This window comes from Tachypleus tridentatus, chromosome 7, assembly GCF_004210375.1.
Source record: "Tachypleus tridentatus isolate NWPU-2018 chromosome 7, ASM421037v1, whole genome shotgun sequence".
NCBI lineage: Eukaryota > Metazoa > Arthropoda > Merostomata > Xiphosura > Limulidae > Tachypleus > Tachypleus tridentatus.
The window spans coordinates 182,179,787-182,200,901 of record NC_134831.1 but is presented as its reverse complement, the minus strand read 5'-3'; positions in this window follow the sequence as shown (position 1 = coordinate 182,200,901).

The following is a 21,115-nucleotide window of genomic DNA, read 5'->3' as shown; positions in this document are numbered from 1 at the left end:
CTAATGAACAGCAGGATTGAGGTGAGGGGAAAATGTTGGAAAGTCTATGTAAGCAATATTATTATTGGATGGTGAATATAAGTTAAAGCACAGTCCAGTATAAATGTAATATTGTGAACAGTTATCAGCTGAAGTATATTTCGTGTGATGTTATGTTAACTTCATCCAGTCACAGGGTGTATCAATGAGTCTTCGGATGTTCAATCCTTAAAGCAAACGTTAGCAGTGAAACTACAATGTCATTTATCTATGGGGATTTGTAATGACATGTATGACATAAATAAATAAATAATACAACTGACCTTGAAGAACGGAATTGTTCTCATCTCTCTTTAAGATGCATAATAATCAATTTTCATAAACTGTATCATATACCATGAATTCCATTACAAGCGTTTTTTTCTGGATTGTTAGTAAAGTGTTTTCTAGCTCCTAAACAAGCTGAAAAGAATAAAAAGTACAGATGTAGGATAATACACGATACATTAACATAGTTCAACGTCCTGCATCGCGATCATAGGATTATTTCAACAGCAGGAATTCAAGTCCACATTGCTGTTCCGTGATGTTTAAGGGTGACCTTATCTTACACAGTTAACTATAATTTCTATTCTTCATGAATATTCTAATGAATCTGCTGACAGCATCAATTTTTTGTGTGCTGAGTTTCCTGTGTTTGTCTATTATCTAGGGCTACGACGGCGCAGCTGTTGCAAAGTTGTCATTTTTTTACATCACCTGGTTTTGTTCAGAGATGGTTGTAACCCGCATATTAAACGTGGATGTTTGTTTTTCTACGTAGAATTTTTTTCATTTTCATTTCCGGATTATGTTTTTGCAATAAGTAATATATCTAATATTCTAGATGTTGTTTTTTATTGTATCTAAAAATAATTTTATAAATCTAACAAATGAGAGAGGTCTTGTTAATATTTATTGTTAGAATTTAGGCTCTCTTTGTCTTAAATATTAATTCTTCCCTGAATTTAGTGTCTTCTACTTCGTGCGTGTGTTTTTTTCAATTTCGTGCAAAGCTAGGGTTATCTGCACTAGCCGTTCCTAATATAGCAGTGTAACACTAGACAGAAGGCAACTAGTCTTCACCACCCACTGTCAACTAATAGACTACTCCTTTTACCAACGAATAGTGTGATTCGTTGATACATTATAACGCTCATACGGCTGGTGGGACATCTGTAAATCTATTTATTTACAAGACTATAATTGGGAGTTAGAATCCCGTGGTAGACACAGCAGATATTCCAATGTGGCTTTGCTTAAAATACATTTGTCAGCCCAATTTTGTACGTTTATTTAATATAAAAAATCGGTTGGAGAAATTTTAAAAAAATACATAAATTATATGTAAAATCTGTAAATAGCTTTTTATACGTATCTGTATATTTTGGATAAAGAGTGAAACTAACTCCCACCAAAAAAAAAAACAAATTGAGAACCGGTGTTTATACGTCATCAAATAACACGCAAACACGTTCTACACGATCTTTGGTGATAACAAAAGGAAGTGTAATAATTGTTTTATTAACAAAACATTTTTACTACTAATATTTTTTGATATCTTGTTTCTTAATATCATTTCTATACTGCGGCTTGATCTTCGATATTTATAGTACATTTCGTTGTTACTTGTGCTTCCTGTGTTCTGGTGATTGTTGTTCAGGAACATTTGTGTAACATTTGTTGAAAATCATAAATTATTATTGTTACCAGAGTTTTAAAGTTTTCAACTACATGTTGCGTGTAACAAACTAAAGCAACAACAAGCATTTCAAACGAGTGTTAATTTTAAACTAAAACATTTAGTCACATATTAATGTGTATTTAATTTACCTTCCTGTAGTAACTTTGTAACAGCCACAAACTTCATTATGCAAGGAAAGTTTTAAGGTGTTGAATATGTATTTAACTTACCAGTGTAGTTTAATGGCTATCTTATTATTTATGTCTATTTTCTCGTTTTTAATTTTTTTCTGTACACATACGGTGGCGCCATATATTTCACAAGATGTGATAGGGAAAATGTCCATAGCCACTGATATCAGTTTTGTTTGTGGAAGAGAAGTGTTCTCCACTGATATTTGAACTGTGGGGTGGGCACTTCTATTCTTTTTACAAGGATTGGAGCAGTAATCGTTTATTTTGTTCGTGAACTGGTGAGTTATATCAAACATACATTGTGGTAAGCATTTGTTTATCAGATAATGTATTGCCACATACCAGGTATTAATTATATTGATATAGAAATACTAAACACTTGTAAGTGATGTAAGACCACACTTTTTTCAGGTATTGGAAAGTGACACACGACAAAGTGAACACAATGTAAATTAAATCAACTAAACACATCTAAAACAAGATTAATTGAGTTATAAACAGGATAAACAGAGTTTAGTCGACACTTAGTACAGCCATATTGGTTTACTTTTGTTATAAATAGATGTAGAGCACCTTACACCGTTGGGCAAGTAAACACATCGAATAACCTCAAGCTAGATGTCAAACAATTTAGCAGGATTAATTCGCTCACATATAAGTAAAGCCCACCCCCACCTATTGAATTGTGAACGGTAGGGGGCAGACCAAGCTTTGCCATAACTCCGACCATGACTCCGGCAGTGAACATTAGCTATCACTTCTAACAAATGCACAAACGTCTGGGGTTTTGCACTTACTACAGAAATCTGATTAGAGTTCATAAGAGTTTCTTGAGTTACCTAAATAAAATAATATACGACATAATTGATGCATATATTTATTTTTTTGTATTTAAAACTTAGCTAGTTCAATATTGCTTTTCACACCGTCAAATTACACAGTTGTAACTCCAAAATGAAAATAGGCAAATCAAAAGAGGGTAGGCTCAGCATAGACCAGTGGTTAGGGCACTTGACACGTAATGTGAGGGTCGCAGGTTCGAATCCCCGTCACACCAAACATTCTCGCCCTCTCAGCCGTGATACATTATAATGTAACAAGCAATCCTATTGGTAAAAGAGTAGCCAGAGAGTTAGCGGTAGGTGGTGATGCCTAGTTGCCTTCTCTCTGGTCTTACAATGCTAAATTAAGAACAGCTAATGCAGATAATCCTCGTGTAGCTTGCCACGAAATTCAAAACAAACGAATCAAAGCACGGTATCTCTGTATACTCGTCCATATGTTTTCAACATGGGTGCAGTACTTTGGCGGATACAACGCCGGATAAACCTTTCTGAAGCTTTTCGGTAAACAAAACTATTAATTAAGTCAAAACAACTTAAAACTTTTTTAAATTTATTTGTATAAGGAGATGGTAAGGCTGCAAACTGATACATTAAATATTACAAAACACAACTGCGATGTTATTTAATATTATAATAATAATGTAAGTCTAAAAGAGTACAGACTTACATAACCTGTCGTTATTATTAACATTAATAATCGCTTGAGCGTCTTTGTTCTTAATTCTTCTAGAACCTAAAAAAAAGAAAAACTTGCAAAAGTTTTATACACAGTCAAGTTTTGTTTGTAACACAAGTTTTTACAGTTTGTCTTATGTTTATGTTATCTTCAATCCTTTAATATGTACCAGGAAATGTAAAAAGTATAGCTTTAATGACAAATGTACTTCCTACTTGCTCAGTGGAAGGTGTCACTAAAATGTGGGTTTCGACACCTTTGGCTGCCATAGCACAAATAGCCCATTCTCTAGTTACGTGTTTAACAACAAACAAAGACAAAGACTGAGTTCTTAAACTGTTATTTTTATAAAATACTTTTACACGTTGCAGATTACACATTTTTACAATATCCATATTTATACATTTCATGATCAGTTTAGATAAGTCGTTATATTTTCTACTTTGGAGTAAATCCACGCACGTCGCTGAACCTTCAGTAACCTATGGTGTTCTGAAACGAAACCAATATGATCTATCCTTAGAAGAGATTAACAAATTTATTTCAATATTAAGTCTTATAATATCTTTTGTAATACAAATGAAGTGGTCAACATAGGCCTGATAAATAGTTAAAGGTCCGTATTCCTTAAATTTGTTTAGTAGGAGTAACACCCTACCTGGTAAAACAATCATTAAAATATTAACAACACCAACAGGATCAGTAATACAAGAGGCTGTGTTATAAATACGTATTATCTCTACATTACCGTGTTTATTTACAAGTGTTTTTTTTATTTATGGCTCCTCACATGTAAAAAGTTATTATCTTGAAAGCGTCTGTTCAAGTAAGCACTTGATGCTGAAGAAGCACCTTTAGTTCTAACTATTAATTGTATCTCTAAAGAGTACCTGTATATTTCAAAGGGATGACAGTCTTTGCTTACTTTTAATCATAAGTAATAAAGTTAGGTTCATCCAATTTAATAGTTTCAACAAGTGGAAAACGTATTACAAAGTTTACAATGATGCTCTACAAAAAAGGAAAAATCTGAATCAACTAACTATTGGTTCTTCACTTATAATTAGCGTAACTTAAAGCAAGATTAAAATTTTCACATTTTAAATTAACAAATATTTAGTTGTCTTGTTATAAATGTTGATGGAATTAATTATAGAAAAAACGACGGTATTAACACATAATTATCTGAAACATCTCAACAATTTGTGAAAGTATTATCAAGTGTTGATACAGCAGCCCCTACTAACCAAGTGGGTTGGTGAATACAAAAAGGTAAATAAATGACAGATATGAAATTGTCAGTTTCAAGCTATGATTAGTAAGGGATTGAGTAAGCTGAAAAAAATCATACTTTAATCACCTAAACAGAATTCAGTTATCATAATTGACCTATCAACAAGTGATTCCAAAGCAACGACAAAATCATTATATTTAGCAGAAGATGGATAATAAATGTAAACTGTATGAAATCATTCTATAGTAAAGCTACATAATTGAATGTGGTAAGTGATAATAATAAAATTGAAATTAGATTTATACTTCAGGTCAGAGCTTGTATATACAACAATTCCACCACCACGTTCAGTGGGTTTACCTATAAAATCTATATGATAGTTTAATAAAGGTTTTAATTCCCAATAACATATTAAGTGATCAATCTTCTGTTTTGCCTATTTAACATTATGAATCTTATTAGTAGAGTCTTCTTTAACATCCATAAGATAACGTCTTAGACGAAAAATAAATTGACAGTTAAACCTGCTGGCTAAAGTTTGATTTATTTTTGTTGTAAAATAAAACTGGATTGTTTGTTAAGAATATTTCATTATTAAGACACAGTTTTTGGCGTTTTATAAAACTTCTAGCATACTCATACAAAATGTTCTCAGAAAATGTTTTACTACTTGTGTTGGCCATATTGTAACAAGAAGAATGCTTCTCTCACGTGATTTGGCATTCTTTCTTGATTGGTTGAAGGTAAACACTCAAACACCTGTTACATAGTGTTGGAAACTACAGATCTACATTGGGTTATTTTTTTAACCAAAAAAAGATTTTCAAACTTTAGTTTCGGCAACATGTTCAAGGTATGCTTGGCTAACCACAACTAATATATTTTATGTCCTTCTAGTGCCTCAGCGATAAATCTGAAACGTTAAAACGCTGAAAATCCGGTTTTATATATATGTGATAGGCACAGCACATTTAGCTGTTGAGTAGATTTTTACTTACTATAAACAAAAGAGAAACAAAACATGTAAAATGTCATTGTTTGGTCATTTTAATAACAAACTGAAGTCTCTAACTGTTTCCAACGATAATATGTTTTATATGATCACGTATAGATTTTTCTTTTGGCAAATTAACTATAACATAGTTAGCAAACATCTATTAACACTAAGGGGAGTGAGAGGGCTACAACACCAACTGAACAGATTTAAGAGTAGGTTTCGAGGGACACTCTACCCAAATCTGGCATGTATCTGTTTATTTGTTCCTCCCGGATCCTGAGTGCTTATACACCCACTCAGAAGCTAGCGAAACCAAACTTGGCTCACATACACAGATAACACAGATGACTGTCCAAACGGTTTAGTTTTCTTATGTACTGTATCTATAGATATAAAAGTAATTTGATGTAATGAAGAAGTTTAAGTAATAAATTGGGTCCTCTGTGAATCATGAAGAGTCCTTGAAGGTCCGTAGATGTTTTATGTTAATTGTATATAAAATAAGTGTATGAGTTAATTTTAATAACTGAAGAATAAGCCTACTTTATGTTTTAAACAATGTTTTTATCTATTCTGTAGTTACATGAAAATGTATGGTATGTTGAAGAAGTTATAACTTTATTATTCAATTACGGATAAATAAGAGTTATACTGAAGACGTTTTTGTGTTTTATTATATAGTTAGAAGTGGATTCAGAGTCTTATAAAGAAGTGATCTGTTCAGTTATAGAAAGATGTAAGATGTTACAACGTATTTTTGAGCAAAGTTAATAAACTTCAACGTTATTAACTCCGATTCTTATAATTAAAAACTTGAAGCACCATCTATCATGTGTTTGAGTGTTTGACCAATGTTCATCAGAAGTGTCTGTACACCTGTAATCAGATTCTTTAAAGATTACTACAACATTCACAAGAACATTCTAGCTTTTCGGTTACAGAATGCAAAAGTATGGGAATCTCCAACACTAGCTAAACATTTGGTTCTGGCTTTCTAACTATATGAACACGACTTCCATTCATCGTCAGTCCAGTTCTTGAGCTGATTCGGTTTTGCAAGTGGTCAGTTTTATAAGAGTAAAACGGTATACCTAAGGTATGTCATGCTGCAGACATCGATCGATACGACATATCTAAAACTATGAGTGACTGACATCTTATCAGTTTCGCAATAAATTCAGTTGTTCACAGCAGTGTAGAAAGTAAGCTAGTTGTTGTATGTGGAGTTACACAATCAGCGATTTTAAGTTTCAAAACTAACCTTTTGTACACGTTGGGCGGTAACTGTGAGCAGATATAGGCCTTCTCAGGATCGACAGAGGTTTATCCTGTCATCACTTACGGATGTGTGAACAGCCAGGGATTGTAGTATTCTAATTAGTCGAAATGCAATCTACTCTTTCTATTGTTTTCTATAATTATTGTCCAGTTTCGTAAAGTTCGCACACTTTTCACAGTCATGGACGGTTTACGACACATAAAAATTGGACAATTCAGTTAAAACTTTTCCAGGTGAGCATGTGCTGGTAGTTATTGAATAATCAGAAATATCAGTGCAATAGTGATGAATGCTCTCTGGGTGTGTTATAAGAATGACAGTCAACACAATAATTAGAGTAAAAGCTGAATGAAGTATTTGTGACGGCGGATGCTGCTGACTGCCTGCTTTTCATTTAGTTAGTACTTTAAAATTACAGACAGATATGCCTGAATTCTAAAAGTACCTGTCTTGATCAGTTGCAAATAAAAATTTTGGAGCTTTGTTATATTGTTATTTAGTTTTTAATTGACCGTTAGAGTATACTTGGCTATTATCAAAAGTACCCACATCTCTCCTTTATATGTTAGCAAAATTATTTACATATTTTATAATAAACATATCACAGAAACACCGAATCAACAAAAATAATGATAAGGAATCTTCACCGTGAGATCTTACATCAACAACGCCTCATATGCGAATTATACTCGTTAGTAGAACTAAGGTCCAAAGTAAGTCATACAACATGTACATGATTTGTTTTTCTGTCACTATGGTGTTCTATAATTATTTTATAAGCAATCTCAGTAAGCTGTAGGGAAGCGTGATGAAATGTTTTATAGGAATGTAAAAGGAACTGATGCAAGAAAAACAGAAGCAAACCCAGTAAACAATTTTAAACAAGATATTTATTCACACAATATATGACCGTGTTTTTATTAAACTTCCTGGCTGCCAGAGCAGGTAGGAATCATGATATTGATATTTTAAGGCAGACATAAAGCTTATATATAGTGCGGTATCCCATGATTAGAGATTTACTTTGGCTAGTGTCAACCAGGTACCAGTGTTAGATGTTCTCAAAACGTGTTGTGGACATTGTACCTGATGCTGGTGTTCAAGTATAGTGGTCACGAAACCCTGGCATTATTGCTACAGTGTCCTTGTTTGGCACTGTAAGGTGTCCCCTCGTAGGGTTCCATGGTGGGTGGGGTCAGTAGGCACCAAAATATTCTTTCTTTGTTATGGAACTCACAAATAAAAATTTAAATAAAATGATAAAAGAAACAGTCCATAGTTAAAAGACCATGTCTTGAAGATTCTGTGCAGCAATATTCAAGATCTGTGAAACTTGTACCTCATTTTGTTATATTACATTCTCTTTCAGACAAACATTTAGAGCAAATGTCTCCCAGTTTATTCAGAAGGAACTAGAAGGACTTGCTGGCTCTACTACGTCCTCCTAATCGATCCAGAGCAGGATCCGTGGAGGCCGATAGACTCTCCTCGAATAAAGAGAAAAAAAACGTTATCGAAAACAAAAGAGCTCTCCATTCAATTCGCCTACACATAAATAAAAATGACGACTTTGATACAGTGGAATTATCGAGTTATACGTTCTAATCTGGATGACATCAAAGCACTGATTGCTTTTTACCATCCTGTATGTCTTTTCTTACATGAAACAGATCTGAAACCTGCCGATACAGTCACCTTTCGGCAGTTTTCTTTATACAGAAATGACAGGTTGCGTGACGTACAAGTGCATGGAGGAGTAACACTGTTGATCGCTCAGCATGTTGCTACTCGACATACTCTTGAAAGTCGTAGCCATCTGTGTTTTCCTGGATTACCATCACTGTTTGTTCTCTTGAAAAAAATCTATGATCAGTCAGACCTTGATGCTCTCTTTGAACAGTTGCCGTCTCCCTGTTAAATCCTGGGGGGACTTTAATTGACCATAATCCTTTCTGGAGAGGTACCGATATTGATGGGAGGGGTCTTATATTTATTTTGCTCTTATACTGGTTTTTTATAAATATTTTCATGCACCCACTCAGTCTTTTACTGCTATTGATCTCTCAGTTTGAGAGTAACTCAAGATGCATTGATAATTTTCCTGTCATTTTGAGAGAGTATGGTCGTGGTCGATATACCCCGTCCTGCGTACCCCATTAGAAGCTGGATCAAGCCAGCTGGACCTCTTTCACTGCTCTCGCGGAACTTGATCCTGCCATTGTCAGTAAGCCATCGATAGACGACTGCGCTGCGTGACAGCAGTGTCTGACTGTATTATACAGGAAGCTGCTCAATGTATTTCCAAATCCTTGACACGTTTCCCACGATATCCTTGTCCATAATGAAATTCTGAGTGTCATATAGCACGAAAAGCTCAAAAATGGGCTTGGAATAACTTTCGTAGTCATCACACATTTTCGGACTACATCGTTTCCAGCGGACCCGTCCACATGTTCGATGGGTCAGACGTCTCATTAGGGACAAGAGTTGAAAGGTCAGTGAGCAATATAATTCTGTCTTCCTTTCGATATTGCTCTGTGATGGCTAGGAAATAGCTGATGCCCAGAGCATCATTGATACTTCCGATGAGAGCTTTTGCCATGTATCTAGGACTTCTGCTTCATCCTCCACCTTCTTAGCCATCAAGACTTAGGCTGAGCGATCACTTTTTCCCTTTTGGGCTAATCGTCTCTTTGACCATAATCGTCCTATTACACTGGCGTAACTTACATTGCCCCTTATTTGGTCTGGCAGTTCATAGGTGCGACCTGATGATATGCTCTACGAGATTCTTCGCCGTATATATCCTGCTTCTCTTCCTATTTTCCCGGTTGTTTTTCACCGGATATGTCAGGAGAATGTTTTTCTTTTTGCATGGTGCCAGGCTATTGTCCTACCTAAGATCCCTTCAAACGCCCATCTAATTGCTTTGACGAACTGTCTCTGTAAGACCATAGAAAGAATGGTTGATGCTCATCGTGTTTGATTCCTCTAATCAAAAATCTTGATCTCTCCCACTCAGCGTGAGTTCTGACGTCATCGCTTCACCAACGTCGATCAAAGAAGCCTTTTTCAAATGAAAACATCTTGTATCAATATTCTTAGACCTTGAGAAGGCTTATGATACAACGTGGAGGTATAGCATTTTACGAAACCTCTACGTATATGTATTATGTAACACTTTGCCCATTTTTATTTAAAAAAAATTAGGGATAGGCGATTCCAAGTTCGTGTGGGTTCGACACTTTCCCGTTCTTTTCTACAGGAACTTGGAGTCCCTCAGGGCTATGTTTTGGGTGTCACACATTTCAATATAAAGATTAATGCCACCACTGAACAACTCCCTTTTATTGTTACAAACGGGTTCTATGTCGACGACTTTCACATCTCATGCCAGTCGTCGAACATGACGTTTATTGAGTGTCAACTACAGATTTTCCTCAGTCGTTTTCTAATGTGGAACACAGCAAACGGTTTTATCTTTTCTCTCTCTAAAACCATTTGCATGTACTTTTGTCGCTAACGGGGTACTCACCCCGATCCTGAACTCCATGTTGGTGAAGTTGTGCTTCCCGTGGTCCTTAAGACAAAGTTTCATCTTTGAACGTAAACTGACCTTTATACTACACATCAAGCAGCTACGAGTCAAATGTACAAAATCACTGAACATCCTTTGTATCCTCTCTTCCTCCATTTGAGGAGCAGATAGCTATACTATGCTAAAGATATATCGTGCTCTTATTCGATCGAATCTAGACTTTATGTCTCTGGTCTGTGACTCTGTCAGGACCTCGGCATTAAAGATGCTGTGCCCCGTTCATTCTCAGGAACTTCAGTTCTGCACCAGGACTTTCCCCAGTCCAGAGCTTATATACCTCCTCTACAACTCTGCCGTACATACAGTAACATGTTCGTATATAGGTTAAGACAGTTAACTTCTTAATTGGGATTACCAATATATTTATTAACTAAAGAGAAGCTGTTAGGATTTATCACAATTTTTATCAGAAATGTTACTTGTTCTTTTTATTTTGAAAGGAAAATAGGCTTACGTTCGATTCAACCAACACGCTCCATTACCAGAATTTGTCAAATACACGAGTTTTGATCTTTATTGGATGATAAATATGTTGTTATGAATGTCGCTTGTTCATGTGGCGTGGACTAATCAGTCGCACAGTGAACTGGAAATCGTAAAACTGAAAGCTTCATACTTATTAATGAACTGAATGGACATGGAAGGAGAACCAATGGCGAAAGGTAAGACGAAAAATAATAATATTCTGTTTATAAAAGTTTAAATGATAGTTTTCTTTTAGCGCTACCGTTGATAATAATATCCTGTTAATAAAAGTTTAAATGATAGTTTTCTTTTAGCGCTACCGTTGATAATAATATCCTGTTGATAAAAGTTTAAATGATAGTTTTCTTTTAGCGCTACCGTTGATAATAATATTCTGTTGATAAAAGTTTAAATGATAGTTTTCTTTTAGCACTACCGTTGATAATAATATTCTGTTGATAAAAGTTTAAATGATAGTTTTCTTTTAGCACTACCGTTGACATTTTAAGTTGACACAGTTTACATATTCTCTAAAGCTGGGAAACTACTTTTAAATTAACAAGAAATTTAAAGATAATTTTTATGAGTGTTTATCTTTATATATTTTTATCTTTTCATATCATATGATAATTGCTCATAGAAGTTTTGCAGTAAGCTGAAAATCTCGAACCAGGATTGAGCCTGAAAGTTTTAAACGTTTACCAAAAGGTGATGGAAAAATCAAACTTCTATACGTCATTACATTCACCATTCGAGGTGAGTTTGAAATATTTACGTATGATATAGCTGAAACAATTTAACTTGTTTGATCAAGGCAAAATATAAGACCATCGTGTCAACATGTGTCTTAAACGTATTTGCTTTTTATCCTGCTTAAAAGGTAACCAGTATTTTTAAGTACTATTTGCATTTGTAGTTTTATTTATTCTTTAACCGCAGAATTCATGAAGCTACTCGAAATTTAGAAAATCACTTGTGCGATAACAGAATTTCTTTCCCACACAAATTGATAACCCAAGCTTTCTTCTTTACGGGGAAGAGCTTATATACATGTCTGTTTCTTAAGGGTAATGTAAGCTTAATGAAACATTTTGTAGGATTTGTAGACAAATATGACCCTCAAACAGAGGTTACCCTACTGTATAAATAAATATTTTGGACAATAAAACATTGTTATCTATCCGGTTACTAACATATTTAACCAAAACTATATTGTTTTTCTTACTTTTTGCGTTGACATAGTGCCACTACTGCGTTTCAATAACCTATTTGTAATTTATCATTTGTTTCGAATTTCATAACTACAAGTTAATCTCATATGCTTGTTACAACTAATCGAGATACTATAAACTTAAAATGTATTGATCTCATCTGTCACATTAAAATATTGCTAATATTATACAGAAAAATTAATGTCTGTAAGGTAGACTTGTTTTGTAAATATGTTTTTAAAATAGAGCACTATATCTTAAAACTTAGTATTTTTTGTAATATAAGTTATACTATGATGAAACTTTGTAAAGTTGTTTATTACATGTTTGTGTCTTAAGTTATGCCGCAATGAGTCGTCTGTAGTGAAGAACGTAAAAATAACATTTGTGGTTGTATTCATTTTCCCAATTACTTGACATAGAGGTTGTTCCATGCACCGATTGTCAAAGAAATACGCTTAATTTGCTCAAAAATCTATATTCGTCTTATATCTGTGATCGTCTTTTCACCAAGTGCACTATTGGTAGAATTTAAATAATCTCTTGCCTATCTAAACCACAAGACGGCGATACAGTAAAACTTGGTCTACTTGAAAAAAAAATTGAATACTGATATCTCTCACTTTAGCACAGCTTAGGGTACGAGATGTAAAATGAAACGTAAAGATGTTTTGTAGAAGTTTGTTTTGAATTTCGCGTAAAGCATGATTCTCACTATTTTAGTATGGACGACACATTGGTTGATGTCTTCGAAGAGGCCTACCAAGTTGGCCACACTGGCCACTTGAAGAACTGTGACGGTGGAGTTTTGGAATCGCAGGTCAGTCTTGAAGTCCTGAGCTATTTTTCTTATCAGCCTGTTGAAAAGTAGTTTGCGGAAGAGCTGCTCAATTGACTTCTGGTAAAGGCAGATAATATGAAAGAGGTTTCTTTTCACCACCTGCGGCTGGAGCACTTTTTGAAGCATATTTAATAGCTAGTTTTAAAATGGGTAATTTCCCCTGGGTGTTCTTGCATTTTCTTTTCTAGAGGATTACGTTTTCGATATGAGGGGTTTGTAAGGAAACGACATAATTCATACCGGGTACTAAGACCTGTGAGTTTGATTGGTTGTTTTTAATTCTGTGATGACTTTGTGTCAGAAGACTCTAATTTTGAAGTGATAGATTAGAGAGAAAACAACTAGTTAACACCAATCACCGCCAACATCTGGATTATTCGTAACGAACTGAAAGTTAGATTATAACGCATTTATGACCGAAATGGCCACCATGTATACACAAACCACTGGATATACCATGACGGATCAGTATCTGATGGTATCTATACTGGTTCATTATTCCATTTATTTTGCAAATATCTCCTGTTGCATTAACAGAAAAAACATGACAGTGACTCCACCTATAATTCATGGTTGGTGCTATGTACTGAGGGAAGTATCTTTCACCTTCCCTCCGTCGGACGTACGACCTACATTTTGAACCAAATATTTCAAAATTGGACTTATCCACTCATAAAGCCATTTACCAATCATTACCAATCCAGCTTTTGTATTTTTTAGCAGATTTCAGTCTCTTCATGATGATTGGAGATATAAGTAAAGGTTTTCTAACTGCTTCACAACCAAATATTTCATTCTCATTGAGTCTTTTTGACACTGTATATCAGGACACTTTTCTGTCATTTGGTTCATGGCTGTTTATCTCGTGTAGTCTTCTTTCTGTCCTGAAAGCTGCATAAACAAAGATACTTAACATCAGTATAACTGAGTATTCCTTTCCAATTTTCTAATTTACCTGTCTCAGTCTCATGATCTAGGGTGTACTTGACAGTTCTAGGAGAACATTTCAATTCTGAAGCAATTTGCTGGAGATTCCAATCAGCACCACGTAAAGTTTTTGTATGAACTCTCTGCTCTACTGATAATTCTCTACGCTTTTTGGACCATGAAAATAAAACTTAATATAATGTGTTAAACACTCTCTGTATGAAGGTTTATTTGTGGAGTGTTATGAAATTGATTTCTAACATACACCGGTACCATATGTTAGTTCCTTACTAGCTTTTTTCTATACAGTTAACACAATGCATTGGGCACCATGACAGTTATTTCAGACCTTAAATTTAATCAGTATGTTCACTCAAGCAAAACCCTTATGATATGTCCTTTGTACAAGTTTACGGAAATTCTAAAGAATGACAAGTATTCTCATACTGGTTCATCAGTTGTCAACAGTAAAGTATTACCATGTTGTTTTAGGTATAAAATATTTGAGTTTTCTTACGTGGTGACATGGAAAAATTAGCCCCACAAAATGGAAAGAATGACAAAATATTTTCTTGTCCTAACACTTTTGTGTTTGTGTTTTCTTATGGCAAAGCCACATCGGACTATCTGTTGAGTCCATCAAGGGGAATCGAACCCCTGATTTTAGTATTGTAAATCCGTAGACTTACCACTGTAACAGCGGGGGACAAGACTTTTGTTCAGTACTGTAATTGAATACTTGCAAAAATGCAAAAATAGAGGGAAGGCAGCTAGTCATCACCACCCACCGCCAACTCTTGGGCTACTCTTTTTATCAACGAATAGTGTGATTAACCGTCACATTATAACGTTTCCACGGCTGAAATGGCGAGCATGTTTGGTTTGACGGGGATTCGAACCCGCGACCCTCAGATTACGAATCGAGTGTCTTACCCACCTGGTCATAGCGGGCCTGTTAGATACATATACCCTAATCAAAAATGAGTGACATTGAGAAAAAAAAGAAGACATAATGCAACTATTTTCACAAACGTATATTGAATTCTCTATTTGTTTCATATATAAAATATTTGAAGTCATGTGTATTTTACGAATAGAATATTTGAGTTCGCTATGTGCTTTATATATAAAACCAGTAATTTCATTTTGTTATAAAGTTCTTTATACTGAATGTTGTAATAATATACACACAATATATCATAATGGTTTTATCTTAGACCTGAATAACCATCAACTTCTATATTTATTTATAACTTTACAACATGTCTGAATTATTAGGAAGAATTATATTATGTTCATATTCCAAATCCACCAAGTAGTAAGTGGATGTAGATTATGTTGTTCCATATGAAATATTTGAAGTGGTTGTATAGCCTGTTGTTCCTAATGGAATGTTTCTGCTAAGTGGACGTAGGTGCTGTTGCCCCAAATGGAATATTTCTGGTAAATGGAATGTAGATGCTGTTGCCCCAAATGAAATATTTCTGGTAAGTGGAATGTAGATGTTGTCGCAAATGCAGTATCTGTGGTAAGTGGATGTAGATTCTATTATTCCAAATGCACTATTTGTGGTAAGTGGATGTAGATCCTGATACTATATGATGTTATAGCTTGTGTTCGGTAACATACGCTCATTGGCAAGTCAAAATAAATTATATATCTTTACATTTTGTACTTTTTTATGACTCCGTGACACAGCGGTACCTCTGCGGACTCACAACGTCACAACCCTTTGGTCTTGACTTCAAACAAATAAACTCTTTAATAAAATAATTTGAAATATAACATTAATTTATTTTTATTGAGTGAATTGAAAACTGAATTAAACCTGATCGTCAAATTGAGAATTGTATTTTGTGAATGAATATATTATGTAGACTCATCATCATTCATTACTGCGTGGATAGGTACGTGTAATACATTTCGTGAAATATGAATTTCTTTTGTTACTTAGAAATTACAACTTTTCTTGTCAATTTGTATAGGCCTGTTGTTACTTAGAAACTACTTGTCAATATGTATAAATTAATACATTATTCAGACAGTTATTTTTATTTCGGTTTCAAATTGAACCTGAAAATGTTTTTAGAAGTAACATTTTGCCTCAAGTTTCACATTTGTTAGAACCACTAAAATATTGTTAGAAATTATAAACCACCGTATATAATATATACATAGTGTGTAATTTATATAGATAGATGGGTTATATTTAAAAGGAAACACTAGTTGGTAATCATATCAATTTGACGTTTTGTTTCGATTTTCTGAAAAAGAAAAAACGAAACGTGTTTCTGGTTAATATTCCGTTATTGTTTTATTTTTTGTAATCATGTTTTTTCATAACTGTAACCAGAATGTCAAAGTTTTCTACCGTGAAGCTTTCACCTAAGGACACTTCCAATTTCCACATCTCCATCCTTCTACTGCACGGAGCAGCGTTTTCTTCCAAAACCTGGCTGGACCTGAGCACAATACAAGTGCTGGCTGCAATGGGCTACCGGACTGTGGCAATGGATGTACCTGGTGGGCTTTCTGTTCATTACTAACTTAACATTACAACATTTAGAGGTAGGCGTCAGTTCATTATTCACGTTGCTCCCCCCCCTTCAATGACACAGCGATGGTTAGAAAGCATTTATTTCTTGTTGCTCGTTAAGGATATAATTGTTTAAACCATTTGCTTGTGGTAAAATATCTTATTAGAATATTAATCTTTTTTAGGAACTGCTTATATATTGTGCATCTAATAATGAAATTTGTATAAAGCACATGGTTCCTGTAGTGTCACAACATAGAATTACTAATATCAGATACTAGTTAGACTTTGGTATTTAATGTCAATTATTTTACACAGAAAACTGAATTTTTAGAGCTAGTTTAAATGAGACATTTGTGAATGTTAAACAATCATGTTACTATTTACCAGATTGAATTTCTAAGATAATATATTTGTTAAAATAAATTACACCAAATATATTACAAGATGGAGTTTCTGAAAGAACATGTATCATTTTGAAGAATAATAAATGAAACACCTTCAAGTTTCATTTCATCTAATGATTTGTAATATGAATTTTATTAAATTTTTTGGACATTTTGCCTGTTTCACTGATGGCTAAGTAAAGTTCCATAATTCACATCTCTCTTTATCACAAAAAAAAAACATATTGGGCTCTAAGTCTCTGGATAAATTTGAAAGGTGATGGTCAAATCCCACTGTTTGATTAGAATGTTTTAAGAGTTGGTGGTTGGTAGTTTCTGGTCTCTCTGGTGTGTAACTTCAAAATTAGGGGTAGGGTTATGCAGATGACTTTGTACAAATTTAAACAATGTCAATGAACTGTAAAACACAGTCACATAAAAGACTGAGATATTAACTGTAGAATTACTGATACTCTGTATCTTTGAGTTCTTTTAACATGTTCTTTGGAACTGTTTTTGCACCAAATTGCTTATGGAACATACCTGTTGGTTGCAAGGCTCCCAGTAACACAAGCCTCCCATAGTAATTTAAACAGGTGTCATCAGTATTACATATAATTACTGCTGGTGGCCCAGTGTTTTCACCCATTTAGTTAGACAAGTTCATTACATGTTATTTTAACAGGCAAAACAAAATTAGTATGTGGACCCCAATATTTTGAATGCTAAGTATAATTTTAAAATATCTTAGGAGCACAGGTTTATTTGCTTTTGCATTGTTTGTAAATCAAAGTGGCTATGGAAGCATGAAAGCATTCATTTACTTTAACTAATTAAAAAGTTTCATAGAAAATGGACACTTTTCTACTTTACAGATTGGGCTTTTGGTACCAACCATCATCATGGCCAACTCTTGTTGTTTGCTGGTTAATTAAAAAGTACCATAAACAACAGATACTGAGAGCCTAATATTGCTAAGAGATTCAGTTGAAGGTCATTTGTATTATATGGAAATTACAAAAACCCTTTATGACCTTGACATTTCAGTAATTTTGCTTTAGTTTCTCATCCATACCACTAAAAGTTTTCCTATGCATTTGTTTCAAAATCATCTACCTTTCATTGAATTGTTTTAATCATCCTGTATGTATGTATAAATTATATTATTTTATGTACAAATATTGGCAACTTATGTGACAGTTACTGCTGATATAGTCACAGCTGAACACCATACATTTTGACATTGGCATTCTTGAGTAGTGTAATGCTATTGAAAATTGATTGCACTTGCAAAGGTTATTTAACAGTCCTTGCCATGCAAAATATTTATACATTCAGATTATATTGAGGAATTAATAATTTGCAAGTTCACAATATCTTCTTTGTAATGGTATTTAAAAACTAAGGGGCATGAATCAACTTGGGATCATAGTACCTTTCATAAAGGAACCTGCAACAAGTCAAACCCTTGCCATAGTAAGGAAAATTTGGTGCTTTGAAAACAGTGAAAAATCCAAAAACACAAAGGATGGTATGAAAAGCCAGCCATGAATTTCAGGCAATAGTGCACAATATAATAAAAAAGGATTTTTCACTGGGGTAAGCAAAACATCCATTCAGCCACTGCATACCTCAAATTGATTAATCAAGTCACTAGGCACAGCACCTATTGAATTTAGTGTGGTAAGGTTATAACAACAGAAGGAAACTATTGTCCTTCTACACTTGAGATTATGAAATGCAGCAGGGAGGAGGGGTTATGCTCTGGATGTGATAGCCTTTTATGATGAAAATTGTGCTGAAGGGCTATTGTCAAAATACATGATATCAGATGGACATAGAATCTGATTCTGTAATTTAGCTCCAAAATTACTGTTATAGAACATTTAGCCTTTGCCTTTGGGTAAATGTATCAGAATATTGTAATATATATAATTGCAGTCTATCTGATAGGTGAGATGGAAAATTTAGGAACAAACAATACATGATAGGCCAGTAGCTATTTGACTGGTAAAATAATGACTAGAAAACCATAATGATTTCAATGATTAGGAAACAAAGAAGTTACAGTCAGGTGTGCATATTGTTTTTTTACAAACATGCAATAAAACTGCCTTACATTACTTTTGTGATATTTATTTACATACCTTCACTTTTACTTGGCAATCTTCAGTCAATAAAGTGAAGCCCATAAACTAACCTGATCACTTGCTAATTTTGTCACAAAAGTTTTGAAGCTGTTTGTGTGACAGTCAAGATAATGCCTCTCTTCTTTATGATCAGTTTGACAGGCTATATGGGCTTTTACAGAAATGAGAAGTGACTCATTGTTCTGGCATGGATACATCATTGAAAATTTTTCTTATTTAACATGACCAATTAGCTGTAAATTTATTTTTATTTAAAAAAACAAGTTGTGCAGGGTATCTTTTAAAAGATCATGCTCACGATACTAGAGGTTTGAAGGCAGTGGTATTTTCATGATTAAAAGAGAGAAATTCTGTACAGTGTGTCCCTACCCACTGCAATACATACATAGAAAAAACTGAAGTTGAAGGAAATACATGAAAGATGAAACTGTTAAACTAACAAGAAACTTGAATGAAAATACACAGAAAGTTGAGTTTGTAAAGTATTCTTATAATTATAGGAAAACCTCAAAAGAAAAGAAAGCTGAGGTAGGTGGTCAAGTCAAGTAAAATAAAGGAAATGCAGACATACTTGGTAAGTGGCATGTGTCATTATATGTGTGCTACACTTTATGCATCACTGCTGTGCTTCATGTAGTAATTGGCCTTCGTGTCTACAAATGTACTACACGTTAGACATCAGACGTGGTGGCACATTTCATTAATCGTATGACAAAGATGCATGGGATTTTTTAATTTTAACATTTATAGGTTTGCGAGGATGGTTTACCAGAATTTGGCTAAGCCAAGCAGTGTGCTAATTTTGGTCAAACTAAAATTGTTCATGTGCAAGTAATAACAGTTAAACCAAGGCACATACTTTGTGATTAATTAATAAATAAATAAATCAATATGGTTTAATTTTATAAAAGTGAAATGGATCTTGTGGTGATTGCATTAGTAATGATCATACTTTACTTTTAGTATCACATTTACATTTTAATAGCTCTTTCCTGATTTGATTAATTTTTGGATTTTTGAAGGAAATTAAAGATTGGATATGTGAGCCACTTACTATTTTTTGTCAGTTTTTGAATGGTGGGCAGGTACCAGATGATTGGAAGTTAGCTAATTTAATTCCTCTTTCCAAAGATGAAAAATTGTCCCAGTAATTATAGACTCATTAGTATTGCATCAACTGTGGGAAAAGTTTTGAAAAGTCTGATAAAAGATACTTTGTAAAGTCATTTAACAAAGGTTAGAATTTAGTCAACATTGCTTCACTAACAGAAAATCTAGCCTTAAACATTTCATGACATTCTTTGAGAAGCTTATGTAGATGAAGTTAAGGGTGTAGATTTAATGTATCTGGATTTTCAGAAATCATTTGACAAAGTGCCACTTAAAAAAAACTTGTAAAAATAATCTCTATAAGTGTGGGAATAAGTTAGCAATTTGGATAGAAGAAAGTAGAGGGTTATAAATGGAGTTCAGTCAAACTAGGTTAATATCACAAGTGGGGGTAGCTCAGGGCTCAGTCTTAGGACCGTTGCTCTTTTTTTTTTTTTATGTACATCAATGACAAAGATGAAGAAATAGTCAAATTACTTAAATCTGCAGATGATATTAAGGTCTTGGATGATGTTAGCTGTGAAAAGGATGATACTGATGTAGAAAAGGATTTAGATTATATAGAGAGTTAAATAAATAGCCAATGGACTGTAATTATAATTGTAAAAAAATGCATGTGGGTCATCATAATTTGGGTGGGAATAACCTTAACACTATACTGAAGGAAAGGTATCTCGGTGTAATAGTCAATTAGTCTCTAAAGTCATCTGAACAGTGTGCTGGTGCTAATGGCAGGGCATATAGGATTTTAAGTTATATTTACAGAAATATTAAATATGTCTCTTAAGGAGGTTATAATTACATTATGGAGGTAAATGGTTAGGCCACATTTGGAATACTGTGTTCAGTCTTAGGTTACATATCTTTGGAAATGGTTTTTAAAAAGACGAGGTTGAAATATCTCAAATTATTTTTCTCTTGAAAAAAAAGTAAAGTTGAGAATGATCTACTTGAAGTGTTTAAA